This window comes from Ambystoma mexicanum, chromosome 9 (genome assembly GCF_040938575.1).
Source record: "Ambystoma mexicanum isolate Mex_15411 chromosome 9, UKY_AmexF1_1, whole genome shotgun sequence".
NCBI classification, from domain to species: Eukaryota; Metazoa; Chordata; class Amphibia; order Caudata; family Ambystomatidae; genus Ambystoma; species Ambystoma mexicanum.
Genome location: NC_090931.1, coordinates 483,598,374 through 483,618,621, shown reverse-complemented (window position 1 = coordinate 483,618,621; position 20,248 = coordinate 483,598,374). Strand labels below are relative to the sequence as shown.

The 20,248-nt window shown below is 44.5% G+C and overlaps 1 protein-coding gene across 1 annotated transcript in view; it reads right to left on the bottom strand.

The window, feature by feature from the left end:
• The window catches only part of MED31 (mediator complex subunit 31), a 207,108-nt gene that overhangs the window by 132,669 nt on the left and 54,191 nt on the right, over positions 1–20,248 (bottom strand). The gene's annotated exons all lie outside the window — the stretch shown is intronic.

Below are 20,248 nucleotides of genomic sequence, written 5' to 3'. Positions count from 1 at the left end.
AAGGCCATAGATATTTGAATGTATGTGTGTGCAGTATATAAAAACCATAGTGGCTTATAACTCCAGTGCTTATAACTTTGTTCTTGGGTGCAAGGCCTTTGGCTATGCACCCAAGACTCTACGTACTGGTTACAACTACTACAGCATATCGCACCCATAGAGAGGTATAATTTCTCACGTATAAATTTGATCTTGGGTGCACCCAAGACTCTAGGCCCTGGCCACAACCACCGCAGCATATCACACCCATGGCAGCATATAAATCAATAGCACACCCATAGAAAACAATAAATGTAACTACGGCATGTACTCATTTTCAATGTTCGCTAACACCACACGTGTCCTTAGAACAGTTTCAAGTTGCCTGCGCACAGCACGGACTGAAGTACTATCCTTATGAGACCCCTCCTTTTCAGTACTTACAAACATCCCGGACAAGGCGGGCTGAATTGTGATACAGAAATGGGAAATGTTTTGTAATTTCTTGTAATCTTTTGTAAATTTCTGTAACATTATGCTGTACCGAAGATATGGAGCTTAACATGAATGTAAAATGATTGTGCACATGTCAATATGTATTATGAATGAAAATAACAGGTAACCGCAATTTATTTGGGATATATACACAAACATAACCATTATGTATTCTGGCTGAAAAAAGGGAAATGAAAGAAAAAAAAAGATTACTGATCTCGTAATTGATATCAAATATATTGTCTGGAGAATAATTAAGTATTATAGAGAATGGAATTTATTTCATAACTCTCAAATATTTAGCTTAGAAGTATATCCAGAATATATAGTGTCACACAAGAACCCAATCATTTGAACCAAACAGAATTCTCCATATTCTAGTTGCGCCATATAATGGGACTGCGATATAAATATCCCGACCCAAAATGGTGACCAAGACGTAATAACATAATGACGTCATTACGCAATTGCGTAAATGACGCTATATACAAAACCGGCCATTTTCGGATTATCGGGTCTGAATTCACATGCGGTTTTTCGTTTGGTAGAACACAAACACAGAAGTAAGGTAAGCAAATTAGAAAAGCTCCCAAAATAACTTTACTTGAGTAGCACAAAGTGGAAAGCAAGTATTATGAAATTACAACACATTACTATTTTTTAATAGCACAGATCTAAGAAAAATGAAATTGGAAAGAATGGCGAAAAACCACACACTGATATACTAATACTTGGCAAAACTTCAAATAAGATTATGATACTGAATTGGTGTATAGAATACGGGAAATAACCATGAGCATTGATATACACAATAATGTAAGTAAACACATGAGACAGCCGTTATTAATTAACAAATATTAATCACATTGTTTAATCCACACAAACACTAACCTCATAGTGATCTTGTTCCCATAGCCATTATGTCCATAATTGATATTCAAAAAACGTTCTAAAAACAAATTGAAAGACTCCAATTTTCAAACAAAAATATTGAATCCCTCCTGAGGAAACACCTGACAAGATGGGGAAACACGTGTAGAGGGGAAGGAACTTAAAGAAAGGGAAGGATTTTTTTCTGTGTGATAGAAAGTTTACATGTTGAATTTTTTGACATGATGTATGAATTGAATACAACTCATGGTTGTTATTTTCATTACAAAAATTGAAGAACACACTATAAAAATCATTTGGAGCATGCCAAAGGAGTACTTTATTATTTCCTTCTTACTTTTTAACACTGGGAAGCCGCAGAGTCGCAAGCGCCAGGTGCAGCAAACAAAACTCTGATACACTTTCAAACAAATGTAAGGAAACGTGTCATAGTTGCTACGGGCTGAAACAAATATATAATATACTTCTACACAAACATCACATATTACAGACAACAAACTAAAATGCCCTATCAATGCAAGCCCCCTTATGAAAAAATTAGTCAACCACGATGAGACCCTATATTTAAAAGGCGCCCTCATTAATGCTAGATACATCACAGCCCATGCCTTGGACATAGCTAATGTCATCAAATCTAACAATCTGGACCTTATAGCAGTCACAGAAACTTGGATCCACATAGCCTCAGGACCAGGCCTATCATTAGCTATCCCTGAGGACTACACTCTACAGGAAGGACAGAACAACAGCTAAAGGAGGCGGCGTGGACTGAATAGCTAAAAATGCCTTGAACATAAGAACCGTAGATTAACTTCCATTCACCTCTGTTGAAGTTATCACCGTAAAAATATCTATCACACATACTTGCACTCTCACCATTCCCATTGTTTTCAGGCCTCCAGGCCCCATAGCCATCTTCGAAGAGGATATCACTAACCTTTTAGCTCACAACATGAAACCCTGCTCCAAAACTATCATCCTAGGGGACTTCAACCTTGGTCTGAATAACCCCCTCGATTCCCATGCTAGTCTCTTGGCCAATCCTATGAAAGCTCAAGGGTTTACACATAGAACATGTTCTCCTACCCATGAAAAAGGACGTATCCGACATTGGATCGCTGACTCCAACTGTGTCACCAACATCCTCTCCAACACCCTGACCACTTGGTCAGATGGCAACACTATAATCTTCACTACCACCCTTTCCATCGAAATAACAAAACACATCCCCTTAGCACCTATGGCACCATCCAGAAATCTCAACAAGATCAATCGTGATAATATGCTAGCGCTCGTATCACCCATTCTGGCTATGACCAATTCGGACATTCCATCAGTATTTGTCAGGCTATACAATGAAGTCATGACTAAAGCCATTGAGAAAGTAGCCCCTATGAAAGTTAAAAAAGACAAACCCATAGCGCATAACAACCCTTGGTTGACCCCTGATCTCCAAACTTTGCGAGCATCAAAAAGGTCAGCTGAAGGTAACTGGGTCAAATCGCCAAAACCAGACAGCAAATCTCTCTTCCCAACAATCGCCAACAACTACAAGGCAGCTAACCAATGCAGTGAGGTCAGCCTCGGCCTACACCTGTAAACTTATCGCTGCCTGTAGACCCTTCCTGACCACTCCGAATTGTATCACATTGGCTAGAACTCTCATCATGTCTCCAAGATAGACTATTATAGCAACCTCTATCTTGGCACTAGTCAGTCCAACATCAACAAAATAAAATAAAAAAAAAAATCACCCAAAACAATGCTATTAGGGCGGCATTAAATATTCCCAGAAACCAACATATCTCTGACTTCAGATCCAATCTACATTGGCTTCCAGTCAAGCATAGAATTTCCCTGAAAACTCCAAGTGCTTGGCCAACAAGGCCCCTTCCTACCTATCCAACCGCCTTACCCTCCACACTTCTGCCCGTCCCCTGAGAGCGCCCCAAGTACACAGCCTATACCTGCCCCGATTTAAACTACAAAAAGCTGGGGGGCGGGTGAATGTCCCTGTCCTGGCCACCAAGCTTTGGAACTCCCTCCCTAACGCCATATGAACTGAGCCTTCCTTCCAATGGTTCAAGAATAAAATAAAATCATGGCTCTTCGCACAAAACATTTGATTTAGCCATTAGGACTAGTCCTGCTATCCCTAACTTTGATGTTAGAGATTTTATTGCATTATTGTGTCTCTGTATATTTTGCCCTGTATTTAACGTATGCTGTCATATTGTCACTTTGGTTCATATCTATATGCTCATGTAAATAGGTTGAGCCCAGATTTCTCCTTATTGTATGTAATTGTAACTTTGATCTACAAGATTATGCGCCCTGATGCCTGTGGGCCTGGAGCGCTTTATAAATAAATAAAATACAAATATCATCAAAGCTAAAAGTGAAGTTTATAACCAAAGAATCCAGAATGCCCATTCTAATTCTAGAGAACTATTCACCATTCTCTATGAGCTCAAATCACCTGCCCCCTCGCCTGACCACACGACCAAAGATGCACAATGGTGCTCTAATGTACAAAATGTCTTAGCAAACAAGATCTCTCTTCTACAAAACAAAATAGAACTAAAAAATACAAACTCAACCGTGACTTTGTTTGTGCCCTCCCTGACGATACGTGTAAAAAATGAATAATACAGACACTCCCTGGAAAGGGAATAAGGCACAAAAGAGCAGGCTGTGAGAGTTGAAGGAAACGTTTATCTAGATCTCTGACAGCGCTCTGACCACATCAAGGTTACAACACATTTATATAGTACATTCACATTTTTAACATATGATGCTACGTTGGACATGGATTGGTCAGCCGGGGTGGTGTCTTAGGTTTGGGCATCATCTCTTCCTCCGGGTTGGTTGCTTGGTTGGCGGGAGGATTGACGTCAGACATCTGTGCTCCGGATGGGTGAAAGCCAGTTCGCTGTGAAACACGGTGGTCACTTTCTAAGCTAAGCTAAGAAAATACATTCTGAGTAATGCATGCACTAAATAATGTTTGATCAAAAGACCCTCAGTAGTGTATCATGTCATTGTACAAATCACTCAAGAGTTTATATCATCTATAACATTTGGGTTATACAGGTCACAGGTTTACGGGGCTTGACCACTATAATACTGTCATTGAACTATAGGGTTAGTCTCACAAGAATCTCAGGTATGTGGCATTTGTTAGTATTGTGCATGATATACTGCAGCAGGGGTCTAATGTTAGTTGGGGTCTGTTGGGTGGGCTTCATAGCATGGTCAGCGGTCTGGCACATGAAAGGGATAACTTGCAGGGACACAGGGTTAGAATGGCAATAAGTTTCAACTGGCGAGGGTAAGAGGGCAAGGACACTTTTGTTGAGATGGACGAGCTATGTGCTTGGCTCATGTTGGTTCACATGCAGGACAGTGATCTCAGAGGAAAAGAGATGTGTTACATGTATTATTATTTGTTGCAAGCAGCTCCGGCTTCAGCGTGAGACTGAAGCTGCGGAATCTTCCAGTTGGAGTGGGAACGAGGGTGGGGGCCATGTGCTCCGAGCTACTGCGGCGGGCAAAAGGGAGAGAGGTATTTTGTACTATCGCAGTGAGACCTGGTCACCAAGATGGAGTCGAAAGGGGGTACAAAAAAATGGATGCCCCATGTCCTACTTGCTGGTCCCATCTACGCAAATGTAGCCCAAAGTTAACATAAGGGCGAGGGGCGTACCCACCACTAGAGGCACTTGGTCCGAGTTTTGTACTAAGAAGTGATCGTAGAGAGGGGCCCATTGGCCCCTCGCTCCCACACATTCCCCCCTTTCGTTACATCTAAAGTAACAAATACTTCTACTTTTTATTCTTTTCATTCTCCCTTCGGTAGTACTCAGCTTCCGCCACAGCCTCGTCCCACGCGGGGGTGCCTTTTATGGGCATCCATGCTCTGCATACACTTCTTAGGCTATTTCCTCTTCTGGCATATTCATCTGGTGTACACATTAAGTAAATTCCTTCATCCCCATCTAGATCCACCCATACTTCTGGTACCATTGCAACTCCCTTGGTTTTTTTATTGTTGTATGATGCAAATTATCCACTATATCCCCATATTGCCTGTAAATTGCGGTGTAGTGTATTCCCCGGTTTGCATTTGTGCATCTATCATGATAGCTACCGTTGTCAGTCAACCCATTGTTACCATCATCATAGCTGAGGTTGGCATGCTTTTCTCACAACACCGTAGTCCCAGTTGGTACACACAAAAGAACAGGAGCACAAAGACGATGATGGGGATCAGTATTTTCATTGCCACATTTACCCATGATGGTATCCAGCTGAACAAATTGTCGAAATGTGCTTTCTTCTGCTCCTCCTTCCGTTCTCATTCTTTCTCCTAGGTTGTGTACTGCTGTTATCACATGTGAGAGTGTCCCGTTATCAGCATCTTCAGTTGGCACGAATGTGCAACACGCCCCCCCAATTTTTTGGCAAACACCACCGTCCATTGCCGTGAGGAGATCTAGGACATACCTGTTTTGCATTGTCATTAGGCGCAGCGCGCGGAGCTCTATTTTTATCACGTTGGACCCCTCTTCAGTGTCGTTAGGCAGTTGAATGAGCTCCCAGCGCACTATCTGCAACCATTTGGCGTTCGCTCGTGCTTGCAGTCCCGGGACAAGAAGGGAGGAGAAGAATGTCTCTGCTGATGAATAGATTATATTTCTGCGGGATCTCAGCAAGGAGTTTCGATGATTTGGAGGAGATGTAATTGGAGGATCTTTTACTTCGTGCCAATCTTTTCTTTAGTTCATATTCTGGCAATAGTTCATACGCTGGAGCTTCTGTTATTATTAGTTGGGGCGTTGTCGATGGTTCAGCCGATTGCCCTGCTGCCGATATGCCAGCCGATTGCTCTGCTGTCGATATGCCAGCCGATTGCTCTGCTGACCCTCGGATGTGGCTCCCTGGTATTACCATCAGGGCTGTGTGGAGGGTGGCTAGAGCACAAGTTCCTTTCTACGATGCGGGGAGGTGCAGGTAAGCTCGTTTGCCGCAAACCCAATACATATCCATTAGTGCAGCTGTGCCTTTCTTCATGTCGGGTATGATTACCGTTTTGTTACGTCTCTTTGTCTCCCCCATGTTCACTTTTCCTTCCCCGTGGAAACAGTTCATGTGGAACTTCTTTTTGTATTTTGATAGGTTTTTCTAACGCTGTGACTCACGTAAGCATTGCGACATGTTGCGACCAGATGGGGTCACATACCTCTTTTATCCATTGGAAAGTGTCATTTGATAGGCCTCGAAGGGCTTCTGCTTTGCATTCAATTGTTTCCTCGTGCCACTTGTTTTCTGCATATCGCGTCCCCTTGATGACAAGAAATGGTTCCTTGAGGCAAATTACTCCTGAACGTCTGCTTGTGCACGTTTTCTCATTCTCCAATTTTTCCAATGTGACGGTGTGCGCTTGGAACGTGCTCTTTATTCTGCATAAAACCAGATGAATTAAACATTGGGCCTCTGACAAGGACACTTCCTGCGGTACTAACATTTTCGGTGTTCCTGATGCGTGCAGAATGAGTGAACAGACGTAGCAGCTTTCATTTGTTGCTTGCTTCGCCGTGGCACTCATGTCGGAATACCATTTATTTGATTGATCAAGGTGGCGCGGTTCTTCTATTTCGTGTAACCCCAGGTCATGATAAATGTCGTATCTTTCCCCTCCCGCCACCCTTTTTCTCCTCCTCCTCCTCCTCCTCCTCCTCCTCCCTCCCTGGTTATTGTTTTTCACCCTTTTGTAATGTATTGGAAACATTCCAGCCTAGGTTGTATCATCGTTATTCAATATGGCATGTGTATCGTCATCAGTAGAAGCAATGTTGTGTGAGGTAGGGTGTGTGGTGGTCTGCGAATTAGTACTAGTGTTAATTAAATCATTTGGCAGTAATAATCTCCATCATATTCGTTATATCCATAAGCATTACTCATTTATATTGAAATGTAACACTGACACACTTGTTGATCCTACAGTGATGTATTCTGAGGGTTGCATCACATCTGTTTTGTTGACATTAATCTCATGCAACTCTTTCCATAAAGTCTTTACCCCAGTCCATATCATTTGCGATCCTTCTCGTATCATGTTAGCCCCGCTCCCTCCCCTTTGCATGTCATTAACAAAAGATAAAAGGGTATAATACCAAGCTGCGAAAAACAACATTACTGACATCAAAATTGCAGCACATTTCAAAACATATTCAACATTACTGAACCCTTTAGCCCTAATGGCGAACCTATCACTATCTAGCATTAATTGGTTCTCCGCGATTGTAGGTCGTTGGGCCGTTTTTCACCTGGAGGGGCGATATAAATTTGTTAAGTCACCACAATGTATACATGTATTTACATTTTTTTGTTCAACTTCATGTTTAATCCTCATTTTTATTCATGTTTGTTCTTTTACTCGATTGCACATGTACTTTTGCTATGGAGAAGATGGTAGTAAAACAGTGATGGAGAAAAGCGTGGAACAATAATCGAAACAAAGGTGGGAGATAGAGAGAGACTTGAGGTGTATGAAGTATTTGATCAATCAAAGAGGAGAGGAGGAAAACATAGAAAAGAAAGAAGGAGGAGATAAGTTGTGCAGAACAAAATACATATCATTACTTTTATCTCTGCATATTCTTTTTACTGACAATTTGGTTATCCTTTTTCAACCCCATTTGTGGTACCAGTGGCACCATCTTGCTCCTCCTGGGGGATTGTACTATCGTGTGCCCTCCTCACATCTGATAAGTGCACCCAATACTTCAATCCTTTTACTTTCACCGCAGTGGGTGTACTATAGATGACCTCATAAGGGCCATGAAACCTGGGTGAATTCCACCTCCTCACAAAGCTGCGGACGTACCCATGTGCTCCTCGCATCAGTGGCCCGCTTGAACTGTCTGTGGCCGGTGTGGTGGTATCAGTCGCCACATTTTCAGTAAAAGTCGGTGCTATTTGTCGCGCTATGCTGCGTACTGCGCGTGTTAACTGGGTTAGGTATTCCTTGAACTTTCCCCCCAGCACTGTGGCAGCCCTGTATGCATCCGATGCTCTTCTAGTCGGGGATACTGGCGTGTGTATTCGCCTTCCAGTCACAATTTCGTGGGGGCTCAGATTGTGCTCTTTACATGGTTGCGTCCTGAGTAGGAACAGTGCTAGGGGCAAGCAATATGCCCAGTTTTTTTTCAGTGTGTTACACAGCTTAGATAACTTACTCTTTAGTAATCCGTTGACGTTTTCTACCACCCCATTCGCCATCGGATGATAAATTGAGCATAGTTTTTGTTTTACCCCCAAGAGTGATGTCACTTCCTTAAAGAGGTCATTCACAAAGTGCGCACCGTTGTCTGATCTTATCACATCACATATTCTCCATTGTGAAAACACCTCCCACACAAGGAACCTGGCCGCACACTTTGCGTCTGGGTGGGGGCATGGGCCCGCTTCCACCCACCTTGAAAAGGGGCACACCACCACAATCAAATATCTTGCTCCATTACACCGCTCTCCCATATCAGCATAGTCTATGTGGAGCTCTCTAAATGGTCCTGTTGGTCAGGGCAGGGTACCGTGCAGTGTTCTTAATGTCATTCCTGAAGTATATGTTTGGCATGTTATGCATTCTACAATGAACTTCGACAGGTGCTCTTGCAAATTGGGGACGAACCAGTGTTCCTGGATGTCTGCAGCAATGTGTTGCTTTGCTACATGGCCGGGGAAATGCAGCTGTTGGAATGCTATTTCTATTAACTCCAGGGTCATTACAACCTTTCCTGTTGTCTCCTGTCTCCAAATGAGATCTGTGGCCAATTGTTTGCATCCCCGTTTCCTCCACAGTTCTTGCTCCTCTTGTGGTGCTCTTCTTTGTAATTCTATTATCTGCGCTATTGGGTATTATTGTATGCTTCTTCTTGTGGATCTGTGGTGGTTGCTTTTACAATGCATTCGAGTGTTGGTGTTACATTGAAATACGAGGCCTCCTTCGCTGCTGCGTCGGCTGCCGCGTTTCCCAATGAGATTGCATCTGTGTTGTTGGTATGGGCTTGGCATTTCACCACTGCCACCAACGATGGTACTGCCAATGCATCTATTAGCTCATTCAACAATGTTGCATGCTGTACTGGAGAACCGTCTGCCCTCCTGAATCCCCTTCTACGCCACCGTGACAACCCCGAGTGCGCTGTGGTAGTTGTATATGCTGAGTCTGAGTATATTGTCACCGCACAGCCGTTGGCTGTGTGCAGTGCTTCGTTCAGGGCAGTTAGTTCGGCTGCCTGTGCTGAGTAATGGGATGGGAGGCGCTTTTGCACAATCGTCTCATAGTCATCTTCCTCCATGCGCACTACCGGCATTCCGACGTGTTTTTCCCCCGTTTCGGGGTATATTGATGCTGATCCATCTATGAAATACATTTCTCCCTCCTGTAGGGCATTTTCACTTGCTTTTGGGATGTCATCACCTTCCCCCTCATATGTGGCACAATCGTGTTCCTGCATGTCCTCTGTCGTACATGGCTCTGTAATAAATGTTGCTGGGTTTACTGTTTTGCACCTCACAACGTGTATGTTGGGGCTTGAAATTATTATTTCATATGCCGTTGCTCTTTGTGTCGTTAGTGTTGATTTTGATCGCTCAAGGATGGCGAATAGGGAATGCTCCGCATTTAGCATTACTGAACATCCCATGACAATGGTGGCGCTTTTTTCAATTGCGAAGGCCGCAGCTGCGAGAGCCTGTTCGCACGCAAAATGGCCTTGCATTACTGGATCTAGTGTCCCGCTGTAATAAGCCAATGGATGGTGACCTAGTGATGTTTTCTGTGTCAGTACTGCTGTCATCAGTGTCCCATTACAGTGTGAAAACAAGAAAGATTCCCCCTCATAATCTGGGTTCGCGAGGACTGGGGCATCAGCAATGAGGTCTTTTAATTTCAAATACTGTGTTATCATTTCCTGCGTCCATTTTATTGCGGCTCTATTTTTCTATGAAACTTTTAATGCTTGTAGTAAGGGCCATGTGTATGCCGCGTAATCAAGGACCATTCTCGGCAATAGTTACAAATGCCAAGAAACTTTTGCATGTCTTTCAGTTTTTGGGATTATTATTTTGCGTATAGCAGCTGCGCTGTCTGGGAGTATTCGCTTCCCATCTTTTGATATTAGCTGTCCGAGGTATACAACCGCGGCGAGACAGTATTGCAATTTTCCTTTTTCCACCTTGTACCCCTTGGTAGCTAGCACATTCAGTAGTGCTATCGAGTCTTCTCTGCACTTTTCTTCTGTATGGCTACAGACAAGTAAATCGTCTACGTATTGAATGATGGTGCTCTCTACATCTATGTTTCTAATGTCTTCCCGTAACACCCTGTTAAAAATGCTGGGGCTTTCACAATACCCTTGTGGGAGTCTGCGATGTTCATACCTGTTCCCTAATGTTAACGCTGTCAGGTATTGGGATCCTGGGTCGAGTGGTATGGAGAAGAAAGCATTCTTCAAGTCAATTACAGTTAAACATGTTGATTCTTTTGGCACGCTGCACAATATTGATGCCGGGTTAGGCACTAATGGGAACTCTTTTTTGAAGGACGTCATTGAGTCGGCGGAGATCCTGGATCATCCTCCATGCCCCTCCTTTCGCTTTTTTGATCAGGAAAATCGCTGTATTACATGGGGAGTTTGATGGCACTATGATGCCTTGTTTCAGGAGTGCATTTATAGCCTCCCTAATTCCCTCCTCTGCTTCTCTTGATATGGGATATTGCTTTACCCTCGGCAGTACCGCACCTGGCTAGAGTTTTATTTTTATTGGCGTCACCTCATGTAGTAGCCCTACATCGTGGGGCCCCGTGGTCCAAATTTCAGGTGCTACTTTTGCCATGTCTTCCTCAAATATAGTCAGTGGGGCATTAATGCTAGCCATCAGTGGGTTGTGTACCTCTCTGTACTGGATCATATCATCACATGGTATGCTTATTTCCATTATTATTTTTCCTTCATTCTCACCATCAATGAATAATTCCTCGTCTGTTATATCTCGTAGCATTATGTTTTGGTCTATGCATAACACAGTTCTTCACGCGCACCTTTGCGCGTCCAGTCCTATGACCACAATACGTTTGCTGGATCCTTGAACTGCCTCGATGTCTATGGACATTATCGTGCCTGGCACGACGTCTGTGTGTGCAATTGGACGGAATATGAAATCTGATGGTGTTCTCCATTCTTTTCTCGTTATCTCTGGCTCGTGCTAATACCTTGAAGCCATAAATAAACATACTTATATCAATGGGTACTCCTCGCACCCCAACTTCGTTCATTACTGTGCTGATCATCCACATGGCTCGTACTGGGGCATATTCCTGGGGTTGAACACACTATTCCTCGTAAACAAGATGGTCATATTTAATTTGCTTAACAAATCTCTCCCCAGCAAATTGATTGGCGCGTCTTCGTGGTACAGTAAGGGTGCGCGCATTGTTCACCCCCCCTTACATTATATCGAGATCTTTAGTGGTAGGAACGTTTAAAATAGCCCCAGAGAACCACTGCGTCTCTAAAATCCTGCCTGAGAGCAGAAACCGCCCTTCCATAAGACATGATTTCTCCGCTCCTGAGTCTACCATAAAGATAAACTGCTTATTTCCTATCTCTGCCCCCACTAGTGGTTCCTCTTCTGCACATAGGGTGGTGAATAGGACTGGACACGCAAGTGTTCCCTGTGGCCTGTCCTAATCTGAATATCTTTCTTGCCCTGGCACTGAAAAGACATTGTCTCCAACTACTGTCACACCACGATATGGTGCGGGTGCACTGTTGGCGGCTGTTGCATAACAATTATTGTTTGCGCTCCCTACTGCGTTTTGTCATGCCATAGGTTGTGGTGGTGGTTGCTGTCCCAGCTGCATCTGAGGTTTGTTATAGCACTGGTCTTGCTGCCTCCCACCTCCCATCGGTAGTCCATAGGGGCTACCTGGGTGTGGGCACCCCCAACCTTGTTCGTTCTCCATGGGCTGTTGCCCCTGGAAATACCCTGAAGGCCGCATTCTACAATCTCTGGAGTAGTGTCCCCATCTCCCACAATTCCAGCATGACCCTTGTGGTCTGCCTCTCATTCCTTGACCACCAAAACCTCCATTTCCCATACCTCCAAACCCCCCTCTCTGGCCACGGTACCCACCTCTTCCTCTTGCTGGTCTTTCTTGCCACTGTTGTCCACCGTATTGTTCTTCTCCGTTCCACTGTCCTTGTCCTCCTGTGGCCTGCAATGCTGCTATTGTTGCTGGTCTGTTTCCCGTTCCTTCGTCCCCCTCGTTTTCTCTGTCTGTGGCTACGCTGGCGTTGACGGCAGCAACCTTCACTAATTTGTTCTGTACCAGCTTTGCTTCGTCTGCCAGCTTTTTCTGTGCTATCTCCTTTTCTCTCTCTTTGATCCTCCTGCAGTAGTGCACAATTATACTCTGTATTTCAGGCCAGCCCTTGGCTTCTATCCCAGCTATTCTGTCCAAGGCCTTCTGCACCTCCTTCGGGAGCCCCTTTTTAATGGTCAAATAAAACAAGGCGGTGGACTGGTTCCACGCCGTGCCAGTTTCGCTTCTCCATAAATCCTGCACCCGCAGTATGAAATTCGTAGGATCCTCGTTCTCCTCCATTGTGCAATGCATCACTAAATGTAAATCTGGAATATCTGGAAACGTGCGCCTCAATGCATCCCATACTTGTGCTCTAACGTTATTGAACGCCGACCCATCGTAGCGGTCACAGCTCATCGTTACTCTGGGAAATCCGGCTTTTTCCCACACTGCGTCTGCGTGGTCACCAATTGCTAATACTAATACACTTTTCACACCCCCTATCGCTAGCGGCACTCCTGCAGTTTTTCTCAAAGGCGTGTATCCATTTCCCAGCCCCTCCCGATAGTGGGGGGGGACCTTCAGCAAGTTGTTTTTATCCATTTGAGCCCATGGAATATAGTGTGGCCTACCTGCTCCTTTATGTATCAATGGCATTTGTAACTTGTGTTTCTTTCCTACCTTACTTACCATCATATTTCCCCCTCGCTGTCTACCCTGCCATAGTGGTGGCGATGGTGTATCTGGGTAACGGCGGTTTGACAGTGGGGACCCGGTCTCGGCAGCTGCCTCTTCATATTCGTCTAAGTCACTCCACACCTCTTCTATTTCTGATTCTTGCTCATTGTTCCCTTCACATCCTTCCCCTCTCTCACTTTCTGGGGTGGGTGGGCGCCCCGACTGCCACTCTTTCTCTTGCCCTTGTGGTATGCGTGTTCCTTGTGATGACACTGATCGCGCTGACTTTGAGATTGCTTGCGCCACTTCCCCTGCTGTACTCAATGTTGGCGTTAGATCCGCTATGGATAATGGTGGCACCTCTCCTCCCCCTGGCAGCATTTGGCCTCTATCGCACAATGCTCTTAGCCGCGTTATTTCCATCTGTGCATGCGCTAGCTGGCGGTCTAACTCTCCAGTAAAGTGTGCCAAATTCACGGGGGGTGCACTTGTTTGGCCATACAAACCTCCTTTATCATAGGGTGGCGGTGCTGTGGAAAATGCTCCGGTTGTGGGTGCGGGGGTGGGACATGCTGGTATGTTCAGGGGCTCATTGTACCCTACTGCTGGCCTTGACATTAAAGGATATATTTTTGTTGTATCGCCTTCAGCTGTAGTGGTTGTGCACTCACCCTTTGGCGTTCCGCTTACCTCTTCCTGCAGTTTCTGCGTTTCGTTCGTTCTTTCTTTATTTACCTCTGCTGTAGGCGTAACTTCTTCAAACATTTGCCACAAGTCTAGTACTTCTCTCCTATTTTGTAGTTGTTTCCCCTTATACCTTGCTAACAAGTGTGTGGATACTAAATCTAACACCCTTTTGTCGAATAACCCACCTTCTGGCCAAATTGACATCACACTGTCTCCTTTTATCTCTGTCAACCATTGATCGTGGTATTTTTGTATTTTCTCACTGTATAACGGAAGGTGCTGACAGATATGTGCTAGTGGTGTTATTCCCCCATAACGCTCTCTTTTCCTTTTCTCCCTTTGTCTGTACTTGCCCTTCGACCTCTCTTTCCCTTTAATCACTTCTCCACTAGTCTTTCTTTCCTTCTAGCTGGACAATAAACCACAAATCTTCTCAGTTACTTATAATTTGTATGCAGATATATGTATCAAGATAAATATATCAATCACTTTTCAACGTTAACCTTATAGTTGTTGCATTTTCAAATTCAACAGTTCATTTTTGCATATTTTGCTACTTTAACCACAGATTAATCACAGTACTTGGATATCCTTGACGAAAAATGGACAGAACACAAAAGCACATATAACACTTATCATGCACATGCACTACCCATGTGCGCGTTTTCTCCCCGTTTTGCTCTTTTTTTCACTCTTTTCCCGTTTTTGCCTACTCTTCTCATTCACTCCCCACCTCTTACACCCTCTTACTCTTTTTCAAGAATCCTTTCGTACCCAGAAAAAGAATGTTCTAAATAACTACTCTGAGTCTACTCAATATACGAGACTCCTACTATTTTCTTTGTATCTTCACTGGACGAGACAATGCTACGCGGCGCCGCCTTCTACCCAGTTCGGGCTAGGATACCACTTCTCTTTTTTCTCTTCACTTCTTACAAAAATCTAATGGCCATATAAAGGACAGATCAGAAAAGCCTCATCACTCACACAGGGCCTACTCTTCCCTATAACCAGTTACCACCTGTCCCCACAATTTCCCCCCTTACTTTTCCTTCGTAACCTTCGCAACCGGCACTCACGTGTTCAGTCAGGTGACCCGAGGGTCGCCGCTCGCAGTCTGACCACTGTCAGGCTGGCACCCGTGGGGTTGGGGGCCATGTGCTCCAAGCTATTGCGGCGGGCAAAAGGGAGAGAGGCATTTTGTACTATCGCAGTGAGGCCTGGTCACCTAGATGGAGTCGAGAAGGGGGTACAAAAAATGGATGCCCTGTGTCCTGCTCGGTGGTCCCATCTACGCAAATGTAATCCAAAGTTAACATCGCATAAGGGCGAGGGGCGTACCCACCACTAGAGGCACTTGGTCCGAGTTTTGTACTGAGAAGTGATGGTAGAGAGGGGCCCATTGGCCCTTCGCTCCCACACAACTTGTCCACGCCCACCCCCTGCCACAGACCCACATAAGGCCTGTAAATTTACATTTATGCCAGTGTCCATTCTTGAAACTACCATCATCATTAAAGGCCTCAAACCTTTAAAATGCAAGGGCGACACCTACCCTGCAACTGCGATAAAAGAATGCGCCAATGAACTAGCACCCTTCATAACCAACCTCATTAACAGCTTCTTTGCTACCAATACAGTACCGGACGACTTAGAAGCATGGGTACTTCCTTTCATAAAAAAATAAGAAAATACAAAAAAATAAAAAATAAAACACCTACTCTCAACCCAAACATCCCTGACAAATTTCTAACCTATCACTACAGTTCCTTTTCTATTAAAAATTCTTGACCGTGCAGCCTATCTGCAGATCCAAATATTTCTGGAACTCAACAATCTTCTAGGGCTGAGACAATCTGGGTTCAGACCCGGTGTTCTGATCTTGATGGTCGTGCAGATTAATGAATACCTCCGTGCCCAAGTACCACACAGGCAGAATGGCCAATCACTGCCTGTGCAATCTTTGAGGCCACAGGTGAAGTGAGCCGTCAATCTGGAACCGGGAACGCCGGAAGGACCCCTGACCACTGTAATGCAATAGATGGTTATCAAACAAGGTGCAATGTAGATAATGTGATATGAAAACAAGTTGTATAAGGCTTACCTAAGTGTCATGTAAACAAGACCGCAAAGGATGGGATGTATCAGGGGACGAACAGCTGAGTCAATGGGTCGGTATCCAGTGAGGCTTGGATAACAGTTCAACACCTGAGTCAAGATGAGGTTGCACAAGAGTCCAGGATACGAAAACGAGATCAAAAACCAGTGGTTAGAAGGCCAAAAGTTCCAGGCAAATGGCAGTCCGTTATGCAATCCGTTGAGTATGTCCGGGGTCAACACCAGTAGAAACAAGATCCAGGGCAATGGTAACAGATGCAGGGAGAAGGACGAAGACAATCCGTGAAGCAGTCTGTGGTCGTAGTGCCTAAATATCCAATGAAATCCAAACCGCCAAACAGTCCTTAAGAGGCAGCTGAGAAGCACTGATTTCGTGGCGTCCAATGCTTTTAACTGCTAACAACAGTCACATGATACGCATCACGGAAGCGTGAGGGTGATCACGTGATAACAGATGATGAATGTGATTGGTAGTCATTCACCTCACGTGATGCGTGAATCTCTGTGTTCCTCGACGGCAATGCGGAAGTTTCCATGGAAGTTGCCACAGCAATGAGGGTCGAAAAACTCCCGCAGTGCCAGTCAGCGATCTCCGTTGTCGGGCGGAATGCCGCTTCTTTGCGTCCTGATGAGAGGGGACTGTCGTGCCAGGTAGGTACGGGCTGATCTGTGTAATTGTGGATTGTTTAACAGTGCGTGAACATTGTTTAACAGTGCGTGAATTGGGAGACGTGACACCCGGTCACGGAACAGAAACAGCGCTCCTAGATTTAAAACCACAAATGAACCAATTGAAGGACAAAATGAGATGTATGCATCCTCCTCCTACTAGGCCTATCCGCAGCCTTCGATCTAGTCAATCACAGAATCCTGTGTCAACACCTTCATATGGCTGTCCATTTATCCCCGGAGGCAATCAAATGGATTAAATCTTTTCTCTCGATCCAGACCCCGAGGGTCTTCTCCAATACTTCAGCAGTTCCCCCAGCCTTCGCAACTTGCAGCGTACCACAAGGTTCTTGCGTGTCCCCTACCTTGTACAAAGCTTTTATTTGACAAACTTGACAAAACGGGCATCAAGTATACAAATTATGCAGATGATACTCAAATACTTATACCCATCACAGGTTGCTATGACACGGACACAAAATACCTAGGCTTGGATGGCGCAAAATGAATTATACCTCAATGATGACAAGACCGAGCTAATCCTAATCAGCAACAAATCCAAACTTAAGCTCTCGAATCAATACAAATCATTCAATATCAATGGCAACACCATCACCGTCGTAAACGAAAAAAAAAAAAAAAAAAAACCTAGATCTTTACATTGGCTCGGCCCTTACACTAAATAGATGCCATTGTCTCATCTTCAGCTTACACATCAAAATTAACCAGAGATAGTAGGCCCTTCCTCTCATCGGACAAAGGCATCAACCTAGCCAGAGCCGTGATCCTCTCTAGGTTAGATTACTGTAATTCACTCTTTGCTGGCACCAGTAACAGAAACATCAGTAAATTGCAAATAGTACAAAATAATGCCATCAGAGCTGAATTGAATAGATCTAAGAATGAACGCATTTCATCCACTAGATGAAATATCCACTGGCTCCCAGTCCAAGATAGGATTACATTTAAAATCCTCACCCTAACACAGAAATGTCTCACTAGCCACCAGATCAGCAAAACTCAGTCATTCAGACAAACACAGTCTTCATATGCAAACCTCATTGTGACGCCAAGATACAGAAGACAGAAGACAGAAGACAGAAGACAGAAGACAGAAGACAGAAGACAGAAGACAGAAGACAGAAAGCAGGTGGCTCAAGCTTCCCCGTAATTGCAGCTAAACTGTGGAACACCCTCCCGATACAACTGAGAAATGACACCACCTTATGGTCATTCCAAAAAAAGTCTAAAAACCCACCTATTCAGCCTAGACTCGCAACAATAAAAACTGAAGTCTACCAACTACTCAGCCTAGAGTTCCAACTTTATGCACCAAAGTCCATCTGCAACTCCGGTTCCAACCTGGGCTATATTCGTCCCTGTCTGCCCTAACTCTATGTGCATGCCTGTATCCAAGTAAATAATGTACCTATGTTTTTGATTAACCGCAATTGTAACCACCTAACTGTAACTGCATCATGGTAGCACAAACCTGTAACCATGCTACCTAACTGTAATTCCACTTGACTAACTGCAACTGTATTAATGAAGCACTAACGCCTAGATGCCTATGGGTTTTGAGCACTTTATAAATGTAAAAATAAAAAAACTAAAAAAGAATTTGTGACGTTCACTGGCTAAGTCATGACCTGCGTCAACGATTGGTTGGAAGTTAATTAAACTGGCCAGGTGATTGTCTTAGGAGATCTGAACGCATGCATGCTCACCATCAACAGATCTTCCTGCTTTGGTTCAAGGAAAAAAACAGTTTGGATACATATGTAATGATGTTGAATGGTTTGATCCTAGGTGATGTTTCAGGCCACTACAGCTGGATGAACGGGACGATTCGATCAACATTGGATTATATCTTTACAAGTCGTGGTTGTTTGGACTTGATGGTCGTGTAGATGATGAAACCTCCATCCCCAAGTACCACATGAGCAAAATAGCAATATTACTGCTCGTGCTATCTTTGAGGCCACATGTGTAGAGTGCCGTCAACCTGGAACCAGGAACGCCGGGAAGACCCCCCCCTGACCACTGTAAGGCAAGCAACCAGGTTAGACAATGGAAGCAATCCCAATCAGAGCAATAGAATATCACTACAGAAGGCTTACCCAATACAGGTGATCGGATACCCAGGATAAGGTGAATGGACAGGGGTCTGCAGTAGTCGACGGCGGTAGGCGACAGTTGTTACACAGGATGGACCTCTAGTTGGGTGGTAATAACACCTGATGCAGGAGAAAAAAACATGAGCCAAAGGCGGAGCTAGGAGAGGCGAAAATCAGTCCGATAAACAATCCGAGGTCAGAGCACCAAGCGATAATGTCAAATGCAGAGGAAAATTCAATAACAATTCCAATGAAAGGCCAAGGTCAAAAAACCGAGTAAGTCGTCAGAACAAATGCAGAAGTACCAAAGGGAAGCGAAGAGGAATCCGGGAAGCAGTCCGTGGTCGAGATAATCAAGAGCAACAAAATCCATGAGAACGCCAAACAGTACTTAACGAAGTCAGCTGTGAAGCGCTGAGTGCGAGTCAGTACGTTCCTTCTGAATACGAAGGAGATCACCTGATTCAGTCACGTGACGCATTCTCCGCGTCTCACTGCTCCGACCAGGTCCCTTCCTGGTCACGTGGTGAATTGCGTGACGAGCCCAGTGGTGCCGGTGCCTCGGGCGCCCGGTGGCAAGCCGCCACGGCATTCGCCAATGTAGAAAAGGGGACCGCACTGGGCATATTGGACGCAGGTCCTTCCGGAGTGCCAAGTGCCGTCACCCACTCGCCTTCGGTAGACCTACATAGGTAAGCGGGACCTAGTCTGTCTGGGAACCTGAAGTGTTTGTTGTTTCGCTAACGGGGCCGCTAACGGCAGCGTGACAGTGGGCTGTTTAATAGATGCATCCATCTCCTTAAAGCACCAAAAGATTATATTGACCATTGTTACCAATCAACTGTTTTCTCATTTAACTGTGTCGAGCAAGAATCGCCGTCTTCTGTCTTTCTTCCCGTTAGGGTTAATCCAACTGGAAATCGAGTGCGCTGGAATAGGGGAACTGTTCAAAAGGGTAAAGGAGTCTGCATCAGCGTGTTTAATTGCCTCAACATTGGACTGGCAATATTCTACATTCAGGGTGGGAAAATATTGTGCATTTTTGAGGGACCTTTTAACTTATAGCTTACCATCCCACCAGTGTAAAGGGTAAACCCCATATGAAACATAGGCGTTGGAAAAAGGTTATGCGAGCTGAAATCAGATCTCTGAAATTTAATGCTTAGCCCAAAAAATAGGTTTCTGCAAATCAACAAAGTAAAACAAGTATAGGTGAGGGGCAATCAAGTCTTATGGTATC